General features: G+C 47.3%; 2 long non-coding RNA genes across 9 annotated transcripts in view; both read right to left on the bottom strand.

Moving 5' to 3' along the window:
• Positions 1-27,481, bottom strand: part of LOC309637113 — a 332,604-nt gene that overhangs the window by 293,578 nt on the left and 11,545 nt on the right. The gene's annotated exons all lie outside the window — the stretch shown is intronic.
• On the bottom strand, positions 489-11,962 carry LOC309668209. The gene is made up of 3 exons (XR_014268124.1): positions 10,443-11,962; positions 606-6,440; positions 489-527 (listed from the first exon to the last, which is right to left on the bottom strand). It is a non-coding gene; the product is annotated as an uncharacterized lncRNA (long non-coding RNA).

Raw genomic sequence — 27,481 nt, 5'->3', positions numbered from 1 at the left:
TCCGAGAGAAAATTCTATTCTTATCAGAGTTTTGCAAGAGGGTTGCAAGCAGCCCATGTTAATTGAAGCTTTGATGTTTGTAGGAGAAGGCCTCTAATCAACGCCACAAAGGAGGCTGATTCACTGCAGTGCGCCCCTCGGCCAGCCGCGGACCGGACTCCAGGGAGCCGGCGACAGCGGGCAGGGGAGAGGACAGAGGGCCCAGGCCGGTCACTGGACACCACAGGGCTCCAGCTATTGCCCCAGGCCCAGAACCAGCACAAAGACACCAGGAGGCAAGTGGCGGGGTCAGGAAGGTCACTGAAGCCGGAGGTGAGCTGGGGCCCGGGGTGAGGAGGCACCTCACGATTGCTCACCTGTGGCCTTGGGCAAGTCACTTGACCTTTCTGAGCCCCCGTTTCTCCTCTGGATGACCAGAACCCTCTTTCCCTGTCCTGAAAACCCATGTGATGATGATCAAATAAAAATAAAATCCAGAAAAGGAAGTTTCATTTTTGAGGACGTCCTGTGAGCCAGCTAACCACCACCTTACAATCTATAGGGTACACAGTACACGCTATGCTCACTGCGCAATCTATAGGGTACACAGTACACGCTATGCTCACTGCGCAATCTATAGGGTACACAGTACACGCTATGCTCACTGCTGATTGCGCTGTATTTATTCCTTATCTCATTAAATCTTCAAGGTGGGGAATCTTACCCTATTTTGCGGATAAGGAAACTGAGGCTCAGAGCAGCTAAGTGTCTTGCCCAAAACCTCACAGTAGAAAGTGGCATAGTTGGGATTCAAACCTGCTGTCTTTGCCTCTAGAATCCAAGCAGCTTCCTCTTATCTGAGCTGCTTCTTCTAAAATGAGGTGGGAGGGCCCGTCCAGCCCTTCCTCCCTATCTGCCCCACCTGCCCTCCCCTAACTCCAGTAATGATTAACATCCACACAGACACATGCATCATTTCCCTTGTTCCTCACAGCAACCTCCAAAGCAGGCAGGAGGTACCTGGAAACAAGAAGATGAGTCTTGCAGAAATGTGTGCGGGTTGATGAGGTCATACTCATAAAGAGTCAGCTTCATCTGGACCATGACAAGCTCTCAAGGACTCGCAGCCCCAGCGCTGTGATGATGTAATGATGGTGGGGGCCATGCTGATTTTCACACCTGGTAACCAAGCACACACCGTACCTTCCACACAAGGCAGAGTTAGCAGTAGTAGTTAAATCATCCTCATTTTCTACATGCAGAAACTGAGCTCACAGGATGTCAGTGAGTTTTCCAGGCCACACAGCCAGTGAGTGGCAGCACTGGGATGTCTTGAACCTCAGACTTCAGCCACAAGCCCATGACCAGTCCACTGTGCCCCTGTTGTCCAGTGCTTTACAAGGCCACCGCTGATTAGGGCTGAGGTGGGAGGGAGGAGGGAGAAATCCAAACACGGAGCTGCCTGGGTGCTATGGACTGAATCGTTTCCCCCCCCACCAAATTCATATGTTGAAGCCCTAGCGCCCAGTGTGATGGTATTTGGAGGCGGGGACTTCAGGAGGTGATTCGGTTCAGATGAGGTTGTGAGGGTGGGACTTTCTTGATGGAATTAGCGCCCTTATAAGGAACACCAAATCTGTGGGCACCTTGATCTTGGACTTCCAGTCTCCAAAACTGTGAGAAACAAATGTCTGTTGTTTAAGCCACCCCATCTACGGTATTTTGTATGGCAGCCCAAGCTAAGACATGGGGCTGTCAACATCACAACTCATGCACTTGGGGTGTGACAGCTGGTCCTGAGGACCAGCTGAGGAGTCAGGGGTATGGATGGGACAGAAATGATGGCTGTCCTCATCCTCAGGGGGCCTCAGGGGCTGGAGTAGGGCAGGAGGCACACTAGAGTCCTACAGCCATGCTCAGGCCCAAGACACAGAGGCAGTGGTCCCAGGGAGGAGAGAGGGTGAGAGAGACGGGAGAGGCAGTCTGGGGGGCAACAAGGTGGAAGTGTCTTCAGAAGAGGAAGGAGGAGGGGACTGGATGAATTTTCCAGGCCAGATTAGGTGAACAAGAGTTAACATTTATTTCTTCAACACCGTTTACCTAGGACCTGCCAGGGGCTGGGGGCTCAGAGACGAAAAGACATTGATGAGCAGTATCCACTCTAGTGGGAGCCATGTTTGAAGCCGTGAGAGTTTAGCAGAGGTCCCCCTGGGCCCTCAGGAAGAAGAGGTCGTTCTCAGCTGCCATTTCAGGGATGCGTATAGATGTTCCGGGCAGCGAATTGCGAGGTGAGAGGTTTACCGGGAACCTCTACACCCATGACTTTATTTGATGACTTTACCTGCTGGGATAAACCAACCATGAGAGAACCAAGGCCCAGAGAGCTCCGGTGACCTGTTCAAGATCACAGGGCTTGCAAGGAGCTGAATTAAGTCCCAAATCCATGTCTTTGGACCCTGTACCAAGGCCACTAGGTGCAGGGTGCAAAATGTAATGTGGCTAGCTCAAAATCAGGAGTTAAAACCAGGTGTCCAGAAACAGGCACTGGGCTCAGCCTTCCCCACAGCACCCTGGGACCCAAAATCTCCAGCAGGCAGACCTGTGCCCAGCTGTGTCTACAGAGTGTGGTGGCCCCAAAAGGGAAGGAATGGGGTGGGGTAGACCATCTCAGGGTGAGTTGAGTGATTCTTACAAGGGTAGCGGCCTCTAGCTTCTGGCTGTCCAATTACTGGTGGGGCCTGTAGAAAGATGATGGAGGTTCAGTGGACCAACTGCACTGAGTCAAGGCCAAGGTGGGTGGGATGCCTCAGGACACACAAACCTCCTTATGTTTCACCAACTCAGCCGATCCATTTGCCTTGGCAGCAGTGGGACTTTTTGCTTATGTGCTTGACATGCCGAGAGTTAAAGATCAGTAAGCAATTAGAAAAGCCCTTATAAAAGCAGAGGAGGGCTCACGACCTGGGTCCCCTGATCATGAGATCAACTCCCAAGGAAGCTGAGTGACTCAAAGTCTCCTAACTGGTCTTCTGACCCTCTCCCTGTGTCCCCGTCATTCTGTTCTCTACTCTGAAGCCAGAGCAGAGAACTCTGGCCCTGTCACTCCCCAGCTTAAAACCCATCAGTGCTTCCTCCTGCCCAGGAGATAACATCCCCAAGCTTTGCTGACAGATAAGACCTTCCTCATCTCCTCCTTCAGGCCTTTCCAGGAGCCTCCAGTTTGCAAGCCCCTCCTCATAGTCAATGCCCCTACCAGGCAGTTCCCCATGTGCCAAGCCCAAGCCTGTGCATGCTCTTCCCTTACCCTGTAATATCGCACCGCCACCATCACCCTGCATCCACCCATGTGTGACAGATTGTATTAACTGCCACCATTCTAAAGAGGTGGAGTATAATATTACCCCACTCAAGAGGTAGAATATATTTCTTTTCCACTTGACCTTGGGTCCAGACATATGACTTGCTTTGGCCCATGAAAGGTTAACAGGAGTGACATGACTAAAGGTTTAAAAAGTGCTTGTGTGATTGGGCTGACTCTTTTGTGCTTTTTCCATCACGCCCAAGCTAGCCTGCTGGTCTCGGGAGGAAGACAAGGGACTCAGGGAGCAGTGTTGCCTGATCAGGCCCAGCCCAGATTAACTGACCCTCAGCCAATTCACAGAAGCATAAACTAAATAAACGGTAATTGTTATATGCCACTGAGATATTATAGATGCTTGTTACACAGCAGATGGTAGTAATAGCTAATCGATACATCATTTGAACCTGAATCATTTCTAGCCATTCATCAGACCTCAGCTGAGGTAAATGCCATTTCTTCTCAGAAGTCTGACCTGAGCCCCTCACCACTTCCACAGTTTAGAGTCAGGTGATCCCCCTCTGGGCTCCCCTGGCACCCTGCATTTACCCTTCTTCCAGCACTGTGGCACACACTGGATTACCATTTCTACTTCACTTTCCTGTCTCTTTTCCTGAAGACAGGGATTGCATGTTATTCACAATTTCTGACACAGAGGAATTCAATGACTATTTGTTCAAAGAAAAAACATGGAGTTGGCCTTTTCCGAGTGGTGGAAGCAAAGAGCACTTCTCACTTTTCCACCCCAGCCCACCATCATCATGGAAAGACTCACGTGAGGTCTCCACACCTCCTGACGGCCACTTGCATACATGCACATGCATACTCGAACCCCACACGTACTCAGGCTACATGTTTCTACCCCTCCGCTTGCTTGGTGATGAAGCGCTTTTTGAACCACTTTGCTCCATCTTTCTGCAATATCCTCCAGCAAATCAAGCATCCCCTTCTTGGGATGTTTTCAATCTGTTTTATGTTGATTTTAATTAAAGAATCCGAAACTGAACAAACAGTTCCTAGCAGGTGGCCATACAAGTGTGAAATAAGCAAACTGTTTTATCTGTCACAAACTCTGCTAGTAAATTTCTTCAAATTAATCCAAGCCTCTGTGAGTCTGCTGATTCCAAGGAGAAAGCTAAGCAATCCCTGCGTCCAAATATTTGCTTCTGTTACAGCTCCTGGAGCCAACGACTAGTGGTGTCCACCTTTGCTCCACCCTCATCCACCTTGTCTCCTAGGCCCATCTCTGGCACTCCATTGGCCCAACCTCAGAGCCATAAATATACTGAAGAGGCATTCGCTATGTGCCAGGCACTATTCTATTACACACTTCATAGTACTAGAGTGATAACCTCCATTTCTGCCCACTGTAATTGCAGGACCGCCCCTAGACAACAGAAGTATTTCTGGCCATCCCCAAGAAATGTGTCACGTGTGCTCGAGTACAAAGTACAGGTCCAGTCGGCCACCCATGGGCCTCTGCCCAGCACCACCACCTCTGCTAGGTGGTGCCAACCGTTCTCCTGGATACCTCCCCACTGGCCAGCCTTAGGGTCTGCACTGGTCCCCTCCACCCACTCCAGGCTCTCAAGCCTTGAGGTGCCACATCTGCATGCAGTTGGCCAGCAAGGGGAGAAAATCTCTGTATTTGTTAGGTTGACATTAGCTGCTATACAGATATATAACTAAATCTCATGGACTGAACACAATAAAAGTTTATCTGTTGCTCACAGCACAGCCCGATGGGGTGTCTGCTCCACGCAGTCATTCATAAACTCAGTCTCCGTCTATCTTGTGGCTCCACCCTCCTCTAGGAGCCCAGAGCCCTCTCTGCTTTACAGCAAATGGAAGAAGAGAGCAAGGATTACACAAGGGGGGTTCTAAGGGGCCATGGCTCAAAGTGCCCACATCATCCCTGATCATATACCATTGGCCAGGACTCAGTCACATGGCCACATCTAATCGCAAGGGAGGCTGGGAAATGTAGTCCAGCCATGTGCAGCCCAGAAAGGAGTGGCCACGGACTCTGGTGAGCAATAGCAGCTTCTGCCCCTCCTCTGTCCCCGCTTTCTGAGTGACCCTCTTGGGGGCACCCCAGCAGGGCAGCCTCACACTCCAGTGCCAGGTGGAGTTTCTCAGAAGCAGCTCTTTCCACCACCCTCTTCAATTCCCCGGGACCCAGACACATGTCCCGGTGGGAAGGAGAGACCAAGGATGCAGCATAACACTGAGAACACAGTGGGCTCTCCAAACCACCTGTTGAGAATTGAATAAAATGTCCCCCTCAGTCCCTCCCAACCCAAATCCTTAGAAATTGTCGGTCTCCAAGGACCACAAAATCGCCAGAAACAATGACTTTGCTTTAGTCTTTCTCTGAGCCTGTCCTCCTCTCTTGGCTGCAAAACCTTGTGCTCCCCTGGTTTTCCTCTGCTCCTCTGACTTCACCTCCTCTGTCTCCTGTCAGGGCTCCTTTGCTTACTCCTTAAATGACAGTGTTTCCCAGGCAGCAACTTCTACCCTCTCTCCCTTCTTTCTCCTCTTTCCGCTCTCCTTCCCTGGTGGACTCACCTGCACCCCACCTCAGGCACTGCCTTTCACCAAGCCCTCATTTCTGGCCTGGATCTCTCTCCTAAAATCTGGACCTGCATTTCTAACTGCCTGCTGGTCACATGCTCCTCTGTGTTCCAACAGTGACCTGTCCAAAGGTGGGCTCACTGTCATCTTCTTGAAGTCTCCTGTCCTTCTTCTCTTGCTTAAGGAGTCCACCATGGACCCTGGCATCCGGGGAGAATCCTGGGAGCCCCCCAGAGTCCAGCTCTGTCTGGCCCCAGAGCCAGGTGGCAATGAGCCTGCCACGTCTGGCTCCAGCTGCCTCTGGGCACTGTTTTCTTCAGTACCTCGACCTCCAATCTGACCCAGAGTACCCAAGAGACTCTCGTCTGGTCTCCTCCCCACCAGTCTTCCCCCTCCAACCCACCTTCCTCAAAGAAGCCAAAGCACAGATTTCACCATGCCACTCCCTCCAAACACGCAAGACGTGGGGACCTCCGGGAAAGGCCAAACTCTATAGTTTAGTAGGAAACACGGTCACCATCTGGACGCCCTCCCCGCTTCCCACTCCAGCCCACCTCTGTCGGCTCCTCCCCCTCCTCTAACTGCATCCTCCACCACACCCTCTCCCAGGCTCACCATACCAAGACCTTTTTAGTCCTGAGCCTCACACCTCTGGGGCTTTGCATGTGAAACTGTCTCCTTTCCACCTGGAAAAATTCTACATAACTTCCCCAAGCAAACTCCCCCTCCAACACCCTAATAAACAAGGGCAAGTACTCCCAGCCCTGTGGTCCCCCAATACTGTTTTCTTCCTTGCAGCCACTGTCATCACATCTTGTTACACTTGACCATTTCTGGTCTAATTCTACTACTCGACAGAGAGTCCCTGGGGGCCTAGCACAGGGGCTGGTGCTTGAAAGGGCACATGAGGCTTTCAAAGGAAATTAGGTGCCTTCCTGAGGCCAGGGCGCTGCTAAGAGCCATACACATAGTGGGAGGCTTAGGGAAGCCTGGATTTCTGCCTGGACCCTGTTCCCCAGCGGGGCCTGGTGAGGCCTAGCTAACACCCCTCTCTACTTCTCTGCCAAAGGCCCCTTGGCCGTAACCTTGAAGGCACAAAGCCAGCAAGGACCCTCTCTGCAGCAGCAGGCCCTGCAGGTTGATGAGGCAGCCAAGGGGCAGGAGGGGCAGGTGGCCTACACACTCCCCTCCTCCTCCTGGGAGGAGACTGCACGAGGGGATGGCAACAAACAAAAGAAATCCTTCCCTTCATCTCCTGCCCTCTCTGGGAACTGCTCATCGGCATCTTGCAAAGATCACTGAGCCACCAATTTCCGGGACTATCGCTCCCCGTGTATAGTGTGGCAGCCTGCACTCTGAAGCCAGACCCACCACCCACTGTGGGGTTGCCAGGCTGCATTCCCTGCCCAGGGGGTCCAGGACCTGCACTCAGCTGGGGGATGGAGAAGTAGAGGTACCCCTTTCCCAACCTGGGGGCAGGGAGGCTTAGGGATCCACCAGGGTGAAGCCACAGAGCCGAACAGGTGCACAACATCACACACACACACACACACACACACTCCTTGTGCCAGATATGGGCACATACTGCCTCATGTATAGGCAGCATGTCAGAGGCAGATACACACCCAGGAGGGACTGCCATCTGCCCACTCATCTAGAACAAAAGCCTTTCTGATCCTCAGTTTCTTTACCTAAAAAGTGGGGGTAATCATACCTCCCTTGACTCAGTAATAAAAGATATTTAGGAAATGAAAGTTAAGAAACTTCCTCTTCTCAGTTCCCCACCTAACTCTGGTCGCTGGCAGGGGTAGTTAGGGGAGAGGACAGGAACCCAGCGCAGGCACCTTGCCAAACATAATGTGTCCCTAGTGGAACAAGGGAGAAAGGTTAAAAAGAGCCTAAGGTCATCGTGGAGACGGAATAATGGCCCCCCAGAGATGTCCACATCCTAATCTCCAAATCTGTGAATATGTTACCTTACATGGCAAAAGGAACTTTGCACATTTAAGTTAAGGACCTTGAGATGGGGAGATCATTCTGGATTATTCAAGTGGGCCCAGATAATAATAATAATAGTAAGGATCTTTAAAAATAGAATAGGCAAATATGAAAATAATAGTAATAAAGGATCTTTATAAATAGAATAGGCAAATATGAAAAACAAGATAATAATAAGGATCTTTAAAAATAGAATAGGCAGAGGCTTCCCTGGTGGTGCAGTGGTTGAGAATCTGCCTGCCAATGCAGGGGACACGGGTTCGAGTCCTGGTCTGGGAAGATCCCACATGCCGCGGAGCAACTGGGCCCGTGAGCCACAACTACTGAGCCTGCGCATCTGAAGCCAGTGCTCCACAACAAGAGAGGCCACGACAGTGAGAGGCCCACGCACCGCGATGAAGAGTGGCCCCCACTTGCCGCAACTAGAGAAGGCCCTCGCAGAGAAACGAAGACCCAACACAGCCATAAATAAATAAATAAATTAAATAAATAAACCCAAAGTTTAAAAAAAAAAATGGTAAGCTGAAATATTAAAAAAAAAAACAGAATAGGCAAATATGAAAAACAGAATGGAGAGCCCTCAAAAAATTAAGAATAAAACTATCATATGATCCAGCTATTCCAGTTCTGGGTATTTATCTGCGGAATACAAAAGCACTAATTTGAAAAGATATCTGAACTCCTATGTTCATCACAGCACTATTTACAATAGCCAAGATATAGAAACACCTAAGTGTCCATCGATGGATGAATGGACAATGGATATTGTCCATGTAGTACAATACGATGGAATACTACTAGGCCATAAAAGGATGAAATCCTCCCATTTGCAGCAACATGGACAGACCTTGAGGGCATTGTGCCAAGTGAAACAAATCAGACGGAGAAAGACAATCACCATACGAATTCACTCATATGTGGAATACAAAAATTAACAAAAAATAAACCAAAAAAATGAACAAACCAAACCATACGAAAACAAACACAGAGATACAGAGAACAGAGTAGTGGTTACCTAAGGGGAAGTGGTGGGGAGGGCGAAATGGGTCAAGGGGGTCAACTGTGTGGTGACGGATGGAAACTAAACTTTGGTATTGAGCACACTGTAGTGTACACAGAAGTTGAAATATAATGTACATATAAAACTAATATATTGTTCTAAACCAATGTTACCCCAATAAATTTTTTAAAATTTTAATTCAAGTGGTATAATAGTATATAAGATAAAAACTAAAAGTCCCATACAAGAAAAAAATGGAATAGGCAAACAGGAGAAAAGGTCAGAGTGATGCCATGTGAGAAGAACTCAACTTTCTTTTGCTGGCTTTGAAGACAGAGGAAAGGGCCACAAGACAAGGAATATGGGTGGCCTCTAGAAGCTGGAAAATGCAAGGAAACAGATCCTATCCAGAGCCAACAGAAAGGAATGCAGCCCTGCCAGCACTTTGATTTTAGCCCAAAGAGACTTGTCAGATTTCTGACGTACAGAACTGTAAGATAATAACTTTGTTATGTGGGCTGCTGAGTTTGCAGTAATTTGTTATAGCAGCCACAGAAAACTAATACAGTCACTCAGTATATGGGAGAAGCAGGATCCAGACCCAAGTTGGAACGAGTTAACAAGAACTGCTGATGTACAGGATGAGTGGTGTGAGAAAAAGAAAGGAGTCAAGGATGACTTCAAGGGTTTTTCCTGGGAGCTACATTTACGCAAGGAAGAAGACTGTGGGATGAGAAGGTTTGGGGGAGAAAATTAGAAGTTGAGTATTGGACATGTCACATTCGCAATGCCTATTAAGTAACTAAGTGGAGATGTTGAGTAGGCAAGTAGATACAGGAACCTGGAGATCAAAGGAGAGGTTCAGGTTGGAAATATAACGTGGGAGTCATTGGCATGAAGAAGGTATTTAAAACCAGGAAACTGAATGAAATCACCCAGGAAGAAAGAGAAGTCCAAGGACTGAGTCCTAGAATTTGGGGAGATGAGGAAGAATCAGCAAAGGAGATGAAGAGGGGCACCAGAAGTCCGGAAGAGGTTCACTGGGGCCTGAAATCCCTCTTGGCAGCTCAGACAACAATCTCAAAATTTTAGAAGCTGAAAGCTGAAGGACAAGATAAGTGATGACTAACTTAGTGGGCCCAAGAATGCTGAATCCCCAGCTAGCAACTGGGGAAGATGAGAATCAATGTAATTTACACTACAAAGCCTCAGGAACCAAAAGGACCAGATATCTCTGGAACCAGAAGGTGCGGTTTGGGGGGATACCTAGTATAAGAAAGATTAGATGAACACTGTTTTGAGAAGCACCTAGCTGTGAAGCCATGAGCACATTCACTTAAACCTCTCTGAGACTTTGCTTCCTCCACCCCAAATCTCCAAAATGGGGATGACTACCTATCTCACAGGGTTGTTTTGAAAAGGAAGGAAATCAAATGGAAAGAATTGTCCACACTCAAGGTCACCACTTGCTCTCCTACCATTCTCTCTAGAACTCATTCCAACCAGGCTTTTGTCCCCACGAGTCCAGGAGACATCTCTCATCAAGGTCACCAAGGACTTCTGCATTGCCAGGCCCAATGGTTAGTTCTCTGTGCACATCTTACTCATCAGACTATTTGACAGAAGTGATCACTCCCTCTTCCCTAAAACCTCTTCTTCACTTGCTTCAGGGATACCACTCAAACCCTGGTTGTCCTTCAACTTCACTGGTCGCTCCTTCTCAGAAGTCTCCTTTTCTGATTCTTCCCTCCCCCACCCCATGCTGCTGTGCTGCTGCCCCTCCCTCACCTGCGGCAAAAGACTGAAGGTTTATTCTCTAGAAAGGGGGTGAAAATAGAAGATCTCTGGACTAGGGGTCAACCAGCACAACTGAGGGGATGAGTACCAGACCATAAACAATGAAAATCACTTACGGTGTAATACTAAATATAGGGTCCTGACACTTCCAGGCCTGGTCATCCATGTGGTTCCAGAATGCTGGCAACCAAACCTTCATCCTTCAGGCAGGAGTTTGGTAGACACTGTCTGGGGACCAGCCAGAGGACGGACTAAGACGCTGAAATTGTTCTCCAACAAACAATCCAATGAAGTTGACAAGCGATCCCCTCAAGCTCAAAGCTTCCAATCAGCTCTTCGGTTTGCTACTGGAGCCTGAGCAGACACAGTAAAGGATTATCAGATACTTGAGAGAGGAAAAAGCCTCTAATATGAAAGACAGAAGCCAAAGTAAAGAAACAGGAAAAGGTAAGTTGGAGGAAACTACGCAAAGGAGGAAAAAAAAAATTTTTAAGCATTAATATCCTCAGAGAAAAGAGAAGATACTGCATCCACGAAATACGAATAGGATGCTATAAGAAAGAATATTGAAAGGGAAAAAAAAGAGCTTTTGGAAATTTCTGATAGCAAAAATGAAAAATTCAACAGAAATATGGAAGATAAGTTTAAGGAAATATCCCAGAAAGTAGAGCAAAAAGGATGGAAAATAGGAAAAAAAAATTTTTTTTAAATTAGAACACCGATTCAGGAGATTCAACATCAAATAATAAGAGAACAAGGAAAAAGAGAGAGAGAGAGAAAGAAAATATCAAAAAAGTACTTCATGAAAATTTCCCCCAAACAAAGAGCATGAATTTTCAGGTTGAAAGGGGGCGCCATATGCTGAGCACAATTAATGAAAATGAATTCACACTAAGACACATCACTGAAATTTCAGAATACTAAGGAGGTTGAAGAGAAAACCAGAAAGGAAAAAAAGGGGGGAGGTCACAATAAATGTATCAGGAATTAGAATGGTTTTAGACTTCAACAGCAATACTAAACTCAAGAAGGCAATGGAGCAACGTGTTTAACATTCTGAAAGAAAACAATTTACAACTTAGAATTCTGCATCAGTTGGGATGGGCTTGGTTACACTGTTGTAATCGAAAACTCCAAAATCTCAGATGCTGCATGTCCATCTCAGTTCAGCAGAACCCAGGCTGTTGTAGTCTTTCCCTACTTCCATGGCAGAAAAAAAAACATAACAAATGGGTCACAGGTCTTTAAAAAATTCTGTCAGGGGCTTCCCTGGTGGCACAGTGGTTGAGAATCTGCCTGCCAATGCAGGGGACACGGGTTCGAGCCCTGGTCTGGGAAGATCCCACATGCCGCGGAGCAACTAGGCCCGTGAGCCACAACTACTGAGCCTGCGCATCTGGAGCCTGTGCTCCGCAACAAGAGAGGCCGTGATAGTGAGAGGCCCGCGCACCGCGATGAAGAGTGGCCCCCGCTTGCCGCAACTAGAGGAAGCCCTCACACAGAAATAAAGACCCAACACAGCCAAAATAAATAAATAAATAAAAATAATTAAAGGTGCTAATAATTAAAAAAAAAAAAAATTCTGTCAGGAAGTGGTACACATCACACTGCTCACATTTCCTTGGCCACAGTTAGTTACATGGATTTGCCTAATTTCAAAAAGAGTCAGAGAAGTGCAACCCTACTATGTACCCAGAGAAAGAACTAGTTATATATAATTTCCAGTCTACTCTCTGGTCACTAAATATTTGGCTCACTCTCCTCACCAAGGAACATACACTGACCTTCTCCCCAAAGGGCAACAACCCAAAAGTTCCAGGTAGTCATAGCAACAAACACAAAGCTCAAGATCCCTGGGTACTGTGTCATGGAGGATACAAGATATATACAAGATCCTCTTCTCTTAATCTGTAGGCCCATGAGCTAAAAATAAGTCTTATGCTCCACATACCCAATATACAGTGGTGGAACACGGATAGGATAACCACAATAGCCAGTCCCGTTCAGAAAGGGGAAGAATGGAAATAGCCAGAAGACCCCGGTCCATAAGCAATTCTGAAATCCTGCTCGGCAGATATTTTGAGGGCCTCATTCCTGGGAGCAGGGATGTTGCTGGATTAGGCTCCCACTATGCTCCCTGGGAGTTATTCCTTTGTCCATTATACTCCATTGTTCCTGGCTCTTTCCTCTAGGAAATTCTTTCTTTTCCATTATTTTCCTTGGCCATAGCTGAAGTGAATGAAGGAGAATATGGTCTCTTTGGGAGCTAAGCCTCTTTCTCAGATCACTTCCTACTGATAGGGTTAATTTAGGTTCTTAAACAGTCTTTCTCAGAAAGAAAATACCATATATCACTTGTATGTGGAATCTAAAATACAATACAAATCAACATATCTATGAAACAAAAACAGACTCACAGATGTAGAGAACAGACTTGTGGTTGCCAAGGGGGTGGGGGGACAGGGTAGGGAAGGAATGGTAGTTTGGGATTAGCAGAGGCAAACTATTATACATAGGATGGATGGACAACAAGGCCCTACTATATAGCACAGGGAACTGTATTCAATACCCTGTGATGAACCATAATGGAAAAGAATATGAAAATATAGATAGATACATATATATATGTAAAACTGAGTCACTTTGCTGTACAGAAGAAATTGACACAACATTGTAAATCAACTATGCTTCAATAAAATTTTTTAAAAAATAGTCTTTCTCGGGCTTCCCTGGTGGCGCAGTGGTTGAGAGTCTGCCTGCCAATGCAGGGGACACGGGTTCGAGCCCTGGTCTGGGAGAATCCCACATGCCATGGAGCAACTGGGCCCGTGAGCCACAACTACTGAGCCTGCGCATCTGGAGCCTGTGCTCCACAACAAGAGAGGCCGCGATAGTGAGAGGCCCGCGCCCCGTGATGAAGAGGGGCCCCCACTTGCCGCAACTAGAGAAAGCCCTCGCACAGAAACGAAGACCCAACACAGCCAAAAAATAATTAATTAATTAATTAATTAATTTTTTTTTTTAAATAGTCCTCCTCAGGCCACACTGGTGATTCTTTTGGCAATACAACTCTTTCAATATCTTGTCTTTTTGTCTATTTGATTCTGTCAGCAATAGAATCCAGCAATGGTGCCCACATTTCCTTTAGAGACATAGTTCCCAGAGCTATATGTCTTTGATTTCTCATCTCCATATCTTCTCTCTTTTCCTAAAGATCAGTGTGCCTTGGGCCTATCAGGATTACATGGGAGATCCGAGGCGTCACTTCACTCTCTTTTCCTTGAGACATTTGTCCCGTTAAAGTAATAACTGGGTGCCACATCCTTGAAGGAGCTTTATCTTAAACATCTTACCCTACTCACTTGCTAACAGTGGGAGTGAGGACCATGCCCTTATTTTGGCCCTTTCCACAACAATCAATTTTAGGTGGACTTTCTTATTCAAAACTTTTATCAATTTTATCTCCTACTATTTGGAGTCCAAAGTTAAGTGGCTTTTCCAAATATTTCAAGGCTCTGAATTTTTGGAAGCTCTCTATTCACTTTTATTTCTGCTTGTATATTGGCCAGTTCTTTTCTGAGTACACACTTTCACACAACTTTGCCAAACACAGTCAATAATAACCAAACATATGCTAACATACTGTTTTCCCATATCTTCATCTTGAGTTTAAATTTCCCTAAGAACGTGACCTGACTCCCAGACAATTTTATTAAATATTTCCCACTGCATAATGTAAAGTGTCATCTTTATACCCTCTAATAAAGTTTTCTTATAGCTCACTGCACAGCCCCTAGGCCAGGCTACCTACTACATAGAGGCTTTTTTGTTTTATAAGTACTCCATTTCTAAGAATCTATCTTGATCTCAGTCAAGATGAGCTAGATTATGATGTGGAAACAAACAACCCCTAAATCTCAATGGCTTAAAACAATGAAAGCTTTATTTCTTGCCCCACTATATGGTGGGGAGATATATACCCCAAGTCTTTCTCACTCAGGGACCCAGGCTGACCGCGCCTCCAGCATCTCAAATGTATCAGTCACAGTAGCAGAGACGAAACATAGTGAAGTACATACCATCTCTTAAAGTCTTCTGTCCAAAGACTACGTTCTACTTCTATTCACATTTTGTTATCAAAAGCAAATCACATTGCAATGCCTAATTTCAAGAAGACGAGGGTATGCAATCCTGTCATGAGCCCAGAAAAGGAAGAACTAGAAGTATTGGCGAATGACATTAAAGGCTATTATAAATTCTATACCCAGCTAAGCTGTCATCTGATATGAAATAGAATAATTAGAATGTTCAATTTTGTAAAATCTCAAAAAGTTTATCTCTCTGCTATACTTTTTCATAAGGCTACAGAGCAAAACAATAGAGTAAGCCAAAAAAGGGGAAGGCATAGACAAAGCAAAGGGAATCTCCTGGGTGAAGACAAAAAGAGATCCTAGAATAACAAGTATTCGCTACACACAGAGGATAACCAGTCCAGATTGGATCAGTATGAATCAAGAGATAGGAATGTCCTCACCATACCTTTGCATTTGCACCATCAATGTGATGTAATTACTGGAGGATGTACTTTATCAAAACAAAGAAGAAAAGCAAGACCGAAAAAGACATGAGATTTGGAAACAATGAATCCAGCCCAGGAAAGAGGCAAGTAAAACCAAGAATGGCAGCAAAAGAAACACCCAGGAAGACTGGAGTGCAGCAAGCCTTGAGAGTCATCAAACCAAGAAGAAGGAAAATAAAGGTCTTCAGAAGGGATGTTTCTAATTTTTTTAAATGGAAGTAGTAGAATGCCCGATGAGACTGGCTTTGTGGTAATCATACTGAGAGGCTATATAAGGAGGGGTAGAAGAATTAGCAATGAGTAAACATAAAACTAAGCAAATTAAAAATCAAGCCAACTTCAGGAGAAATGAAAAGAAAGGAAACAAAGTATACCACGATATATATTCAGTTGTGAATAGTTGCATAGGTATAACAATGTAAATATTAAATGTTGGTATATTTTAAATTGCAATATAGTGATATTGGGGAGTTAAGTAAACCCTTATCTATCATAAATAAAAGTCAATATATATCTATATACACACATCACATACACACGCACACACACACACACACACACACACACACACACTAGGAGAAAGAGGGGAAAGAGTTAAAATGGAGGTTGCCTCTGGGGAGGAAGACTGGAGAGAGTAGAGAGGGATGGAACAGGAAACCACTATATTTTATTATAAACCTTCTGGTATTATTTGACTTTGTAAACTATAGGCATATATTGCCTTCAAGAAAATTAAAATTAAAGCAAAAAAAGAATCCCACACCTCTTGGTAATTCTGATGCACAGGCAAATTTAGGAAGCACTAGAGCAGCCTACTGTCCCATCGATTATTGAAAACTATGCAACATTCCCTGCTAAGTATTAAAGTTGTCCAACTCCGATTTGAATATCTCCACAATAAAAAACTCACTATATAAAATTGTACCTGTACTGCTTTACAGACCTAATTTTTATAATATATCAGTTATGGATATTGTATGGTAAAAATACAGAGATCCTACAAGACTGTACTGGCCCAGTCCACTTCCAGGGGTTAAACTAGTTAGAAAAGTAACCAGTGTCTCTCAATTCTCCAGCAGTGAGTGATTATTCAAGAGGATGGGGATTTTCATTGTGCTAGGGCCCATTGCCTTGGCAATCACTGTGTAAGAGATCTGTCTGTCCAAATGGAGGGAAGGGTCCAGGAGTTCTAGGAATTTTACATTTAGGTCTCTTTCTCTGACTTTGATTGATGGCACAGCTTATGCTATCCTGGAAAGTTCTAGAAGCTGAGGTGGTGAGATGCCTGAGAAAAGAGGAAGCCGCATGAAAGACCCTTATAAATTGTACCAGGATTTTGGATCTAGAAAGTAGTTATTTATCTCAAGATGTGAGACCTATTTTTAAGGCATTGTGTCCCTTATCATATCCCCAGGCAACCTACTCCATCCCCTGGAGCTCTGTTTGAATGGTTTCATGAGAGAGGAGATAGTACAGTTATTTAAAGCAGTGGTTTTCAATAGTGCAGATTAAATGAATTATACGTTTTAAAACTCAATCCAAAAGAAGATAGGAAGGTAGTAACAAATAACAGATATGAAAAACAAAACAAATAGCAAGGAGGTAGATTTAAACCCAGCTGTGTTAATAATAACATTAAACGTAAATCATCTAAACACCCAAATTAAAATACAGAGATCATCAAGCTGGATTAAAAAGTAAAACCCGGGCTTCCCTGGTGGCGCAGTGGTTGAGAATCTGCCTGCCAATGCAGGGGACACGGGTTCGAGCCCTGGTCTGGGAAGATCCCACATTCCGCGGAGCAACTGGGCCCGTGAGCCACAACTACTGAGCCTGCGCGTCTGGAGCCTGTGCCCCTCAACAAGAGAGGCCGCAACAGTGAGAGGCCCGTGCACCGTGATGAAGAGTGGCCCCCGCTCGCCGCAACTAGAGAAAGCCCTCGCACAGAAACGAAGACCCAACACAGCCAAAAAATAAATAAATAAATAATAATTTAAAAAGAAAAAAAATACACTTACAACCATTCTGTACCCATACAACTAGTCTGTTTCTCACTTTTGGTACAGAATTCAATAAATTACAAGAGATGTTCAACACTTTATCATAAAATAGGCTTTGTGTTAGACAGTGCCATGTTAGATTGATTGTTGAGAGAGATTGTGAGAGAGAGTCTCAACACATATCTTATACCTTAAACAAAAGTTAACTTGAAATGAATCACGGACCTAAATGTAGACCTAAAAATATAAAGTTCTAGAAGAATATATTTATTACCTTGGGTTAGGCAAAGAGTTCTTAGGACACAAAATCTAACTCCTAGAGCTCGAGGACACCTTTAAAATTAGATCAAGGCATGTTTTAGGCAAATAAAAGAACTTCTTTATACAGGTGAATCCAACTACTTTCAGTCCCTCCATGCTGTCTCCTGTAATACCCTCCCTCTTCCATAATCCAAACTTTAGCATAACCAACTCTTACTTATTGTCCTGTCTCAGCTTTAGTGCCACTTCCTCCAGGAAGCCTTCCCCGACACCCAAAACTGGGTCAAGTACTCCTCCTTTGATTACCATCACTTCCTGGACTTAGCACTTACCCCTCTCTATTGTATTGACCTGTATCATCCTCTAGATTGGAAGCCCCAAAAGGAACTCAGATGGTGTTTGTCTTGCTTACTTTTATTCTCAGTAGCTGAAAGATAGTAGATGCTCACTATATTTTATTGGATGAACAACTGTGTGATCATATCCTTTTTTTTCAATGTTTTATTATGATAAAATACACATAACCTAAAACTTACCATCTTAACCATTTTAAGTGTATAATTTAGTGATATTAAATACATTCATAATGTTGTGCAACTATCAGCACCATCCATCTCCAATATATACATGTGTGCGTATATATATATATATATATATATATATGTATACATACACACACACACACACACACACATATGTATATATATCACATTTTTCTTATCCACTCACCCACTGATAAACACATTGTTTCTATATCTTGGTATTTCGAATGCTGCTGCAATGAACATGGGAGTGCAGTTATTTCTTCAAGACTCTGCTTTCAATTCTTCTGGGTATACACCCAGAAGTGGAAATGCTAGATAATACAGTAGTTCTATTTTTAATTTATTGAGGAACTTCTGTACTGTTTTCTATAGTAGCTGTACCAATTTACATTTCCATCAACAGTGCACAAGGATTCCCTTTACTCCATATCTTCGCCAACACTTGTCATAGCTGGTCTTTTTGATGATACCTATTCTAACAGGTGCAAGGTGTTATCTCATTGTGGTTTTGATTTGCATTCCCTGATGATTGTTGAGCATCTTTTCATGCACCTATTGGCCATTTATATATCTTCTTTGGAAAAATGTTTGTTCAGTTCCTCCATCCATTTTTTAAATTGGATTGTTTGTGCTTTTGCTATCGAGTTGTATCAGTTCTTTATATATTTTGGATATTAACCCTCTTATCTGATGTATGATTTGCAAATATTCTCTTATTCCATAGATTGCCTTTTCATTTTGTTGACTGTTTATTTTGCTGTGCAGAAACTTTTTAGTTTGATGCAGTCCCACTTATTAATTTCTGCTATTATTACTTGTGCCTTTGGTGTCATATCCAAAAAAATCATTGTCAAGACTAATGTCAAGGAGCTTTTTTCATTTTCTTATAGGAGTTTTATGATTTCAGGTCTTATGTTTAAGTCTTTAATCCATTTAGAGTTAATTTTTGTGAATGATGTGAGATAGGAGTCCAATTTTATTCTTCTGCAGGTGATTATCTAGTTTTGGCCCATGTTTCTAGCCTCCAAAGTTTCTTATGAGAAATCTGCCGATATTCTTATTAAGGATCCCTTGTATGAAACAATCTGCTTCTCTCTTGCTGCTTTCTAGATTCCCTGTCTTTGGCTTTTGAAAGCTTGGCTTTCAAATAATATGTCTAAATAATATGTCTAAATATGTCTAAAAATAATATTATAATATGTCTCAGTGTGGGTCTTATTTGGGGTTTGTTGAGCTTCTTGGATGTTTATATTGATGTATTTTATCAAATTTGGGGACTTTTCAGCCATCATTTCTTCATTCTCTCTGTCCCTTTCCTTCTCTTTTCTCCTTCTGGGCCTGCCACAGTGCTTACATTGGTCCACTTAATGATGTCCCACAGGTCCCTTAGGCTCTGTTCACTTTTCTTTACTCTTTTTTCTTTCTGTTCCTCAAATTTGATAATTTCTATCGTCCTCTCTTCAAGTCCACTGATTCCTTCTTCTTCCTGCTCAAATCTGCCTTTGAATCCCTCTAGTGAATTTTTCATTTCAATTATTGTACTTTTCAAATCAAGAATTTATTTTTGGTTTCTTTTTAGGTTTTTTACCTCTTTATTGGTATTTCCATTTTGTTCATACATTGTTTTCTTGACTTTCTCCACATCTTCCTTTAGTTCCTTGAACATCTTTCAGACAGTTGTTTTAAACTCTGTCTAGTATATCTGCCATCAGGTCTTTTTCAGGGAAGCTTATTCTGATTTATTTTTTTCCTTTGGATGGGCCATACTTTCTTGTTTCTTTGTATGTCTTATGAATTTTTTTGTTGTTAAAACACTGGACATTTAGATCTAATAATGTTTTAACTCTGGAAATCAGATTCTCCCCTTACCCCAGGGTTTGCTGCTTTTGTTATTGTTTTGTTAGATTGCTGTAGGTTATCTCTGTGTCAAGGATCACCTAAGACGTAAACTTAAAGTCTTCTCAGGTCTTTTCTGAGCCTTTACATAGGCAGGCACTATCACTTTCTAATTTTCCCCACATATGGAGTTGTTTTTGAATGTTCTAGTTTTTAATATCTGGCTCCCAAAAGGGGGAAAAGAGTAAAATTAAAGGGAAAAAAGGTGGCAGCCCCTTAAATACCCTGTAAGTCACTTCAGCCAGAGGGCTTGCAACAATAGGAGAGGTGCAACAAATACGGCCACCTGTCTTTTTGTCTGCACCTCTGTGATCACAAGCAGCAATCATAGCACAGATCCTCAGCATTTGGAGGACAGGGTCCTTCTTGCCCACCGTGGCTCCTGCAAGCTGTATGCAGGCTGCTCCAGGAACGTGTGCACAGCTGCCTGTCGAGCGGCTGAGAGAGGTGAGGTGACTCATCCAAGGCCACAAAGGCTATCCTGACTCCTCATCAGGTTCTCTTTCTCCTTGGTACATTGCACTACCTCTTGACTGTGGCACCCCAAGCTGCCCCCCACCTCAAGGTATATAAGGGTGCTGGGATGGACACCCAGCCTCTGTCACTCACTCTCTCACTTCTCACTCTCCTTGTCTCACTCACTCTGGCCTCCCTCTTCTTAACCAGAATGCCTGGTAGTCTGATGGGTAAGAATAGACATACGGGGTTTGAGTCACAGTCATTGGCTATGTGACCTTGGGCGAGATACTTAATTTCCCTGAGCTTCAGTTTCCTCAACTCTCAGATGGGGATCAAATAGTATTTACCTCAGAGGGTTATTGTAAGGACTTAACACAGTGCCTAGCACATATCTGCTCTGGTTATCTGCTTTTTACTGTTTCCCTAACACGTGGTATCTTCATGTCTTTCTGGTACCTTTCTTTCTTTTCCTCCCTCTGCTGGTCTGTCTGCCTGTCTTCCTATCTCCCAAACAAGCTGCAGTTCCCTTAAACATGCTGGGCCCAACCTGAGGGATACAGATGGGCATGGGGCTGAGACTTCCTGGATCAAGAAGGGAACTCATTCCAGGAAAGGAACCATGGTGAAACCACATACATCAACACCTTCCTCACCTGTGCCAGGCAAGGTCTTGGAAGAAAGGCCTGGGGAGGCTGTGTGGGGTGGAGAGGCTGAGGGGGTGGGGACAGCCCTGAGAAGACCTGAGGTGAGGTGAGCTGGGGGTCCCAGTCCTGGGTGAAAAGAAACCAGGGGGGATGAGAGTGGCCAGCACCCAGGCATCAAGGGCACCACCCTTAGGGAGCAGCAGAGGGTAAAGGTAAGCCCCCTGGCCATTGCCCAAGGGTCAGCTCACCCAACAGCAGGCGCTAATCGAGGGTCCTCTGTGCTAGGCTGATATCAGGGTGGACAGCACAGGGGCTCTAGGCCTCCTGTAGGTGGAGGGTCATCAGACCGCTGGAGAGGCGTCATGGCCTCAGCACCTTAGGGAGTAGGAAGAACTAGGGCTGGTCTCAGAAGACCTAGGTTTGGGTGAATGCATGGCCACTTAGTAGTCACGTGACCTAGAAATCATACAATCACTCTCAGCCTCAGTTCCCTCATCTGTAAAATGTAATAACAATATATGCCGCCCCTGGATTGCTGTGGAAATTAACTTTAAAGATAACAGGAGAGAAAGCACTTGGTAAACTACAAGGGGCCCTGTGATGTTAGGTGTTATTACTGGGACAGGCTGGGAAGCAGAGCTCCCACTGCTACCCCTCTGGATGGCCAGCCCACCCCTCATCTCCCTGCCCCACTGTCACAGAGGACCCATTCTCAATGGTGACACCAGGAAGACAGACACACTCCAACACAATCTGTCAATATAGTCCAGCTGAGCCCCTGATCACCGTGCTATGTGACCTTGGGCTATTCCACCTCTGGGCCTCAGCTCCTTCTTCATACCAAGGGGGTTGGGCCATAATGTTAAATTTTCAGATTTGTGAGCCCGTTTTGACTTCATTTTCGTGGCACGAAATCAGCCATAGTGGGAGTCTTTACACCACAGAAAGTGGCAAACACTTCAAATCAGGGTACCACTGTTCAGGCTGACATTCCAGAATCCCCTCCTTCCAGTGGCTGGCCACGAACGGAGCAGCTGGCCCGGACACCTTGCCCAGCGGCGTGCTCAGCATCCGGCTGCTTCCCAGGGACTCCCCCCTGATAAATATGGATGCACACCTGGCGGCAGCAGGCTCACTCCCCACAGACCACCACCCCCCCCCCCCGCCCTCTGCCTGGTGGATTCCTGGGTGCAGACAGGGAGGGGAGAGAGGAAGGGAGGCAGCCCTGTGTTTGTCAATTGCAAGCTCTGGGCCCCGCCTGGCCCGAGTATTACACGAGGCCCTTTCTCCCCGCTATTCCTGATCTCCCCATCTCCCCAGCCAGTGTCAAGGTAGGAGGGGAGCTGGCTAAGCCTGCAGCATCCTGCCTGCTCAGTAACTGAAAGGTACCACCAAACAGACCCCTGTCCCCCCACCACCACCCCCTCAGGACGTCCACACTGGGTAAGGGCCGTGCTCGGGAAGCAGCTCCTGCACGGACTGCAGTGTGCCTGGTGGCCCCAGAGCTGGAACACATACACTTTGTCCCCCTCATGTGTTGTTCCACACACCCATAACCTAGAAGGCAAACCAGCCCCAGGTGAAGCGGCAAAGGGAGGGAGCCGTGCAGAGGGCTGCCTGGGGGTGGAGGCTGAGCCTGGTCTCTGCCCCCTCTCTGTCCCCTTCCAGGGTTTTGGGGGTGTTGTTCTTGCTGCTATTTTCTTTTTTTTTTAACTTATTTATTTTATTTATTTATGGCTGTGTTGGGTCTTCGTTTCTGTGTGAGGGCTTTCTTTAGTTGCGGCAAGCGGGGTCCACTCTTCATCGCGGTGCGCGGGCCTCTCACTATCGCGGCCTCTCTTTTTGCGGAGCACAGGCTCCAGACGCGCAGGCTCAGTAGTTGTGGCTCACGGGCTCAGTTGCTCCGTGGCATGTGGGATCTTCCCAGACCAGGGCTCGAACCCGTGTCCCCTGCATTGGCAGGCAGATTCTCAACCACTGCGCCACCAGGGAAGCCCGCTGCTATTTTCTGAATCAAGCCCTCGGGCACTTGCTCACTCCCTGTTATGGGTTGAACTGTGTCCCCTAAAAATGCTACATCGAAGTTCCAGCCCCCAGTACCTCAGAAGGTGACAGTATTTGGAGATAAGAGGTAAGTTAAAATGAGGACATTAGGATGGGCCCTAACCCAATAGCACATGTATCCATATAAAAAGGTAACATTGGGACAGAGAGACAGGCACACACTGATTGAAGACAATGTGAAGACAGGATGAGAAGGCATCGAAGCCAGTAGGCCTGGAACAGGTCCCCCCCTCACAGCCCTCAGAGGAGCCAACCCCATTGACACCTTGATCTTGGACTTCCAGCCTCCAGAACTGTGAGACAGCACATTTCTGTTGTTTAAGCCACCCGGTCTGTGTTCCCGCAGCCCTAGGAAACTAATACAGTCCCTTTCTCTGAAAGTGAAGTGAGAGAAACTGCATCTTGGTTTCACTACTTCCAAGCGTGCTCACTCTCATGTCCGTATCTAATCCTCACATCACATGACTCCTTAGGCCCAACGGGTGCTACTCAGCCCATTTGACAGATGAGGAACCTGAGGCCCGGAGGCAGGGCGCTTACCAAAAAGCCCGCACAGAGTTAACCACCAAGCCAGGACTAGAACCCAGGCCCCCTCACTAACATCCCAAAGGACTTTCCTACATCAAGCCAAACGTCTCTTCCTAAATTTGTACAGAATTCTGTGAGGCCATAGGGCTGGGGGGCTAGCGGCACCTTTTTCACCTGGTCCTCCCACCTGCATCCTCTGTGGCATCGCCCAGGTAGCCTTTAATCACCCTGATGCCTGGGCCCCACCCCAGACCAAGTGAATCAGAACCTCGGGGGTGGGGCTCAGGCAGTGGTAGCTTTTATAGCAAACTAATGTGATTCCATGTGTGACTGGGGTGGAGAAGCACTAGCTAGAGGGTTCCAAGGTGGGTCCTTGACCAGGGACCACTGGCTCACAGAGCCAGCAACCAATTATGTGGCAAGGGGGATGGGGTCCCAAGTGTCCGCACGCCGTCCCAGAGGGGCCCTGGGGGTGCCCAGCAGGCAATCACACCTCAGGAAATGTGAGATATAAATTAAGGTGCGAATCAGCACTCACTCATTCCGCGCAAAGCCTAGAAATTGTCAGGGCTGGGAGAGGTTCTTCCAACTCTTTTACTTTACTGGGTAGTGGGGAGTTCTTTAAATATCAACGGAAAGAAAAATAATGGTTTTGCTTTAAATTTGGGGCCTTTACTCTTCCATCTAAATCAAATGTAATTGCTTGTTATGAAAATGAAAGAGCTGCGCTTGCTTGAACACTTACTATATAATGGGCATGTGCTAAGTGACCTTTACAGTGTTTGTCTTTCCAATAATCCTACGAGGTAAGTACTATAATCCCCATTTTACAGAAGGCGTAACTGAGGCTTGGAGATGTTATTTAACCTCTACCTCAGCAATTAGGTGGTGGGGCTGGGAGTCCAACCAGGAAGGCTGGCATCAAGGACCGTGCCATTGACCACCAGCTGCATGGTATTCTACAGTCTTCTAATGTTCATAACGCATTTTTGTAAAAGGTACTAAAATAAGTATCATATTAAAATATTTAAACAAAATACCTTTTTCCCATTTCTTCACAATTTCCAGAGATTTTTTTGTTCCCTAACTCAGCACTGAGGAGCTCAGGCAGTAGTAGGCCCTAATCCAGAGAGGCGGCAGAACAGGCACCCTCATTCCCAGCACGAGGAGCCCCAGCCTGGACACAAGCGTTGGCACCCCGCCACCCCCAATTCCCATCCCTACCTGGGCCCTTCGCTTTCTGGAAAGAGGGAAACATGGGCTGGGACTTCCCTCTAGTGGCTCTGAGACTAACTGCAACCAACACATCCACACTTTCCCAGGCCAGGTACAGAGCCCTGAGCCCCAGTGAAAAGGGGAACCTACACACCCAGTGTGGCAGCACTAGACCCCTGAGACTCTACCAGGTACTGAAGCTTGGAGGCCTAGACGATGCAGCCCCAAGAGGCCAAACCACGTCAGACTCCCACTCACCCTCTTCCCCTCATCCGCCTCCCATCCCTCCCCAGCTGATGGGGGCATTAGAAGCCAGGAGGGGGCACCCCTGGAAGGAGGATTCTGGCCCCGGGGCAATGACAGGGACCCACAGCACTCTCCCAAACATGGCCTGCGCCCTCTCTCCAGTGCTCTCACCCACTCCTCTCCTTGCTCACCTAAATCCTGCCCGACCCAGCGCTCCCCGCTCCGGGAAGGCTGCTCTGAGCCCTCCCTCCTCCCACCCTCCCCGTAGCTGACAGTTATCTCCAGAGGGGTACATGGTACCTCTCAGCTGCAGGCCCAGAATACTTATCAGGACATCAGTCTTCCCTTCCCCCAGCCCTCCTCCACTAGACTGGGAGCCCCTGACGGCAGGCTTGAGCCATGTATGTCTCTGGTACAGAGACCCCTGGGCCACAGCCTGGGCACAGAAGCCTGCTCAGTCGGCTACACCGAGCCCACGGGAGGACACAGCCGTGGGCACCTGCACGGGAGGCTCCACTCCCACCCGCTCCATGACCCAGTGCGCACTGAGGGGCTGGGCAGTGGACCCAAAGGAGGCAAGGGGAGGTTCCCAGGAGTGCGCAGTGTGAGCTGGAAGGGCAGACACCGATGGCACAGAAGACCCCTGCGGGGGAAGGGCTGCCTCTCAGGTCTCCACTCCCTACTGAGCCGGTGGAGGGCTGGGCCTTAACAGCTCCCGGCAGCTGAGGGGAGGGTGGGCTGGGAGTCCCAGAGTCACCCCCAGCCCAGCAGGGACCCGCCCACCTCAGAAGCAGGCAGACTCCCAGGGTGCCAGCCCCCACCAGCCAGCCCGAGGGTACCTCCCACCCCACCCCAAGGCCTGAGGGCATCAGCGGCAATTCCAAAGGCCCCATTTAGATTCCTAAGTAAAGGACTTGTTAAGATGGAGCCTGCCTCTGGGGAAATGGGAATGCTTGGGGTGAAAGATGACAAATCGGGGGCCCAGCGGCCAGGCTAAGAGCATAATATTCACTTACATGTCATTCATCAGGGCTGCCCCTCCAGGCCTCCAGCCACTCGGCCTCAGCCACCTGCGGGGGGCGGGTGAGGGGCGGGTGAGGGAGTCGGCCCTCAGGGGCCCCTCTGGCCTCCAAGAAGCCTTGGAATGATGGGAGGTGGCCGAGCAGTCAGTCCTGCCCGCAGCCAGGGGCAGGCCCAGCAGCAGAGGGAACGGGGGTGGCGGGGGGGGGGGGGGCGGGGGGGGTGAGGGGCAGGGTGGAGACCCAACCCCCGCAGCCCTACCACGCAGACATGGATGAGGCCCAAACCAGAACATTCCTTGGGACAAAACCCCTGCTCCTGGCTCCTGAGAGAGAACCAAAGAATGCCACCAGGTCCGTCTTGGGCCCAGCCCCTGCCTGAGGAAGGATGTCCAGTCAACTGGGCCTAAAGGGGGCCAGGATGGCTCCTGCTCAGGTTCCGGCCTGGAGGACGGGTCGGAGCTCTCCACACACACTCTCAGACACACACTCACACACACAGGCACACACGACAACCCAGACGCCAGGCAGGGCGCACGGCCGGGCGCTGCCGAGTAGCAGGCTTGGCGCCGGGGCCCAGGCGGGCGGGGGTGCGGTGTGAGTAATGGCGGGTGCAGGATGCACCCGAATCCTGATAAGGGAGAATAATAACTTGTCAAAGATATATATGATATGTCCTTGCTTTCCCTACGGAATATCTATGGGGCTAATTCATCAAGCCGGCGGACTGGCTGGAGACCCACGGAGGGAAGAGAAGAGAAGCACGTGACCAGCAGGCCCCAAAGTGCCTGGTGGTGGGGAGGGGAAGTGGCCTGCCCCAGCTGGACTCCCGCCAGGGCCCTAAGAAGCACTGAAACTGGCCCGTCCATGGGTCTCCCGGGTCCCTAACGCTAACGCCCAGGTGCATTTTGGATCTGGAATCCAGAGCAGATGTCCCCCTACTTGGGAAGCCCACTGTTTCTCACGTGCTCCTTCTCTCCTCCCCTCCTTTCTTTCTCCCTGCTGTGCAGTCTGCAGAAAGCCTCTGGTTCTAGAAGTTGGAAGATGATCAGAAAACGTCTCCGCTTTTGGAGAGGAGACGACAAACAGAAACAGTTCTTGGGGAGAGCAAAGCTGAGAGGGCAGGCCCTACGTGGCTCTCCTTGCTCTCCTCACCGCTCTCCTCCTGCCCCTCCCGACCCGACACCCCCCACACCCCCCAACCTCCCTAAGCTCCCGCAGAAGGAAGGAAAGGAAGGAGGGCCTGTTCCCCTTAGCCAGGTCATTTCAAGGACGCCGATGCCAGAAAACCCACCTGGAAACACGGTGCGCACCCCCAG

The sequence above is a fragment of the Balaenoptera physalus genome (genome assembly GCF_965194825.1).
Source record: "Balaenoptera physalus genome assembly, chromosome: 10".
NCBI lineage: Eukaryota > Metazoa > Chordata > Mammalia > Artiodactyla > Balaenopteridae > Balaenoptera > Balaenoptera physalus.
This window is presented reverse-complemented; position numbering and strand designations above follow the sequence as displayed.